Source organism: Corapipo altera, unplaced genomic scaffold, assembly GCF_003945725.1.
Source record: "Corapipo altera isolate COAL_440 unplaced genomic scaffold, ASM394572v1 2b, whole genome shotgun sequence".
In the NCBI taxonomy this organism is placed as follows: Eukaryota; Metazoa; Chordata; class Aves; order Passeriformes; family Pipridae; genus Corapipo; species Corapipo altera.
The window spans coordinates 26,833,303-26,838,050 of record NW_020884874.1 but is presented as its reverse complement, the minus strand read 5'-3'; positions in this window follow the sequence as shown (position 1 = coordinate 26,838,050).

Here is a 4,748-nt window from a genome sequence, read left to right as displayed (position 1 = left end):
GGCATCTCTTGAAAGGCATTGCTTGTATTTTAGCCACCAATTTTAGGCCTGAATAAGCACCTCTGCCTACCTTCTTCCATTGACTAGTGGACAACCAGAAATAATTCAGACTAGGTTTCTGCATATATATGCCTAAAGTTAGGGGATATTAACTGCCTTGAACAGCCTGAACAGTGAAAGGTCAGCACACAAATAATTAAGCTTTTCATGTACGAAGAACACCAATTTCTGCAATAGAGACCCCCCAGACACCGGAGCAGGCTGCCCAGAGAAGCTGTGGATGCCCTATCCATGAAAGTGTTCCAGGCCAGGTTGGAGGGGTTTTGAGCAATGTGGTTTAGTGGGAAGTGTCCTTGCCTGTGGCAGGGAGAATGGAACTAGATGTTCTTTACGGTCTCTTTCAACCCAGGTCATTCTATGATTCTATGATTAATCTGCTAATTGACATTATTGTGAATGACTGTATTATATTATTTCCCCTTTTTTTTTACCAGTTTATTATTCCTTAAGATGTGTACATTCTCATTCCTTCAGAGATTTACTTGGATTTGGGATATGTTGAGGAAAGACTGACTTATACCTTTGTGTCAGCAGAGGGAAATATAATATGCAATAGTAATTGTCGTACTACTGTTCTGAAGGTAGAGTTTATTATATATTTATATTAGCTAACTCAAAAACTTTTAGGAGATAGCAGTACCCCACACATTATTCTGAATGCTATATTCACAGGGGCTTTTTTGAAAGAAAGAATAAGATATTCTCTTCCTTCTCTCCTTTTAAAAATTTTTATCAAAAAATCAGGCATAATTTGAACTTTGCAGAGAAAGGATTGAACCAGAATAAGACATTTAATTAAAGTAATTTTATATATCTCCGAGTTCTATGTTTTTCTCTTTTCTTTAGGGATCATTTCTTGATTGCCACATGTAACCATAAACCTACATCTGACCCTACTGACCTAAGTGTGCACATAGATCCAAAGCCATTTCTGAAACTGGTACTATATTTCACCTGTATAGGGATGTTTCTATAATGCAATATTTATACAGTTACTAAGCAACAGCATTCCTCTTCCAAAACCAGGAGTAGAGGTTATTTTGGGATTTTGATAAAGATCCCACAATCAGGAAATCTACTTTTATGCTGAATTGTCCTTCCAATTAGAGGACTTTTTCTTATGCCTAAGAATGATTTACTTTGCTCTAATTTCCACTTGTTCTAACTCCAGTGTACAGGAGGAACAGTGCACACCCTTCTTCTCCACAGACTGCCTGTTTCTCTCATAGAAGGGAGAACATAATTTGTTCTTTCTAAGTAATTAGCAAGTCCAATATGATGTTGGAAATCTCTGGCTTTTGAGCACATACTTATATTGCCCTCTGCTGGGTTGGAATGTGCGATTTAACAGAGCACTCACTAATACCTAGGTCTGTATATAAATATATATATACACAAGCTACTGCAGACATATCTAAGAATGATCTTGGTCAATATTAAGCAACAGAAGACACGTTACTTCTCTTCTGAATTTTTCTATGATTTTGTATAAAAATGCATCTGAAATTATAACTGCTTAATTTATCTTTGTGTTACTCTGAAAGTACTCTAAATATGTGTTGAGAACCAAGACTACAAACGAACTTCTTCCATTGAAACTTGTTAATACCGTGATTGATTTAGGCCAGTTTTTTAAACCACTTGTTATCACAGTAGGAAACAGAACTGAAGAAATTGCTAAGAATATTAGTAGTGAAATGCACTGCCAGTAACTATGCCTTTATTTGGAGCAAGAAGAGAATTATTTTGTAAGAAACTGACTTTCCTCTTTCCATCTCACTGCAGAATAAAAATAACTTGCTCCAAACTAACATTAGCTGATGTTGTGACCTGCAGAAAGTTGGCTCCGGGCTGAAGCATATTTCTTCATTTGGACAAAGACACTTTCACAGTAATGACTTTTTTTTTTCACACAGTGACCCAAATGGATTGGGAATTTCTTTGTTGTTGTTGTTGTTGTTCCAAAGAGGCCTTAATGGATTAACTTGCTGGAGGCCTAGGAAAACTAGTGACAGAATACTCTTGATGAAATAAGTGCAGCCTTTAAAAGCAGTTTCTTCATAAACATCTGAAATACGTCATAAACTGGTAGAGAACTTAATAGTAATTAGATTTGGGAATGTGTATTAAGTCTTTTATGTCTATCCTCTGTGAATAAATTACTATCTCCTATGCAGGAAAATTTCAAGATATTTAATTTAGAGTCATTTTTGGTGGCTCTATAAAAATGGTTTCATTTTATTACACAAAACTGCAGTTCATTCCCTTTACTGATTTTAATGAAAAGATAAATATTTTCTTGGCTAACTGAAATAATTTTTAAAAGGCCCCCCAAAACCCTGACGTTGTGTTTCTGCTTTTTAACTTCTTGTGCTCCTGGAAGGCTGTGTGGAGGGAGGTTGTACTGTAGGACCCATTCAGTCTCATGGCTCAGCAGAAGAAATATTTCCAGCGCCTCCATCAACTGCACCTGTGCAAAGCCACAGAGGGGACATAATCTGAATGGTATAATCTTTATTGCTGGTGACAATGTGCAAAGTGGAAATAATCCAGCCTATACCTTAGCTCTCATGTTGAGTGTTCAGGGCTGACAGCTATCGTCTTTCTTGAGAATATAGGCCTATGAAATAATTGAGTCACAGTAATCTTCAACATGTCAGTGTTACCAAGCTACTTTTCAAAATACCACTGCACTCAAAATGATTCAAGAGCTGGGATTTCCTCTGGGATTTTCTTTGAACAAGTCTCAAAGATTAACAGACCATGCATTTGATCAATGTCTCCAGATGTCGTACATATTTTCTTTTCTATAATATCAATCCATTATATTTTCCATTGTATTTCATGCAGTATGCAGCACACACTTCAGAAATATATGTTATCTTATCATCACTGTTTTTCCCTGCAACATATTTCAGAAGAAAATAGAAAATTCCATAATAAGAAAGACAGGAAGAAAAGTACTTTTGTAGGCTATAAACAATTCTCAAACAGTGACACTGTTGATGTGCAGCCTGAAAACTTAAAAATAAGTTACTAAAAGAATGAAATTTGTAATCTTACTTGCCTTCCAGTTCTTAAGCCTTTTGAGCATATGCTTGAGTGAAATCCGACTGGATATTTCAACCCAGAGGGAGTGATTGAGGGAGTGATTGCTCTCATATTGCAAAGTAAGCATGAGTCTATAAAATTTTACCTTCTGTGCATTTCCAAGTTATCTAGACAGGTAAAAAGAAGATGGAGATAGAAGAACTTCACCCTTGTGTCCCTGCTCTGGGAGCAGGGAACTAGGTTGGGAGTTGTCATGGTTATGTCTGAAGGAGAGGATGAAGTGCTGCATCCTGAGCCTACTGAGGGAGAGGGTGCTGTCCTTTTCATTTAGGAGTAATGTGATGACATTGTACATTCAGTTCAGATCCCCTTTTCTTAGTCCTTCTAACTCACTTTCAATTTCCTCCCCTCTCATGATTATATGGGTATGGGGTTTGCCTGAGTTCTATTCATGAACATCACTGACCTGAATAGCCAGCTCACAACAAAGGGGGACTTTTCCATGTGACTGGGTACAAGTCTGAGCAAGATACTTGTGGGGTCTGAGGGACTAACAGCAATTCTCATAGTTTCACACTATTCCAGCCAGCACTTTTTTTCCAGCTCAGACAATTTTAATATAAAAGTGGTTTGTTTGGGTTTTTTGAGCCACAGCTATTACAGTGGCTGCTGTCTGAGTTAAAATGCTTAAGAAAAAAATCTTTCTCTCTGAGAAATTTTAGTTTGCTAAAATTGGGCATTACTAGCAAAGAGCTGAAAAAATGCAGCAGGAGTTTGCTCCTTTATTATGTCTGAGCAGGTTGAAATTCATCTCGAGGTTTCACTTACTTGCACTTCTAGCTATCAGCACAAGAAGGCACTAAAACACTACAGTTCTTCATCCATCAGTCTAACAGGCATGTTTGTAACCAATGTCTCCCTTGACAGACACACTGGACAAGTTAACACCAGCGAACAATAAACTGTTGTTTAAGCTATTATTCAGTGCATCATGCTTTTAGTTCTCATTTACATTTGTGCATGCATCCCTCATGTGCTGCTGTTTGGGAGTACAGGTTTTCCATGTAGATTGATGGATTGATGAAAAAAGCCCAGCTGCAGGCAGCTAGTCCTGGATTTCCTTCCCTGATGGAGTAGTTGGATAATCTGATCAAAAAGGAAAACATCTGCTGCCATGAAAATTGAAGCAACGATACGGGGTCTCAAAAAGAACATAACAGAGTGATTCTTTTCTTGTGTATTATAAAGAAGTTTTAGAATTAAATACATGGAAGAGAGTGAGTCAAAAAGAAGTGGTGCATTTCAATGTTACTTATATTCACAGGATCATTTTGGATTTCTATTTAGATAAAAAGTATGCAAATATGATCTTGAGATATTAATTTACCCGTCAAGCACATCTTTCATCAAAGTCTTATGTCATTATGCTCCCCATAAATCAAGAGAGGGTAAAGCAAGATGAGGCAAAGGAATGTATCTGCATGAGTTTAAGGGGATGATACTAATGATTTCATATTTAATGAAACCAGTGATAGCATTTGATTTCATATTTCACTTGCTTTACTCTGATGCATAAGGGGTACAGGACACTGGAGAAAGAGTGGCTCTGTGTTGTATCGATGGCCACAATTTCTAAG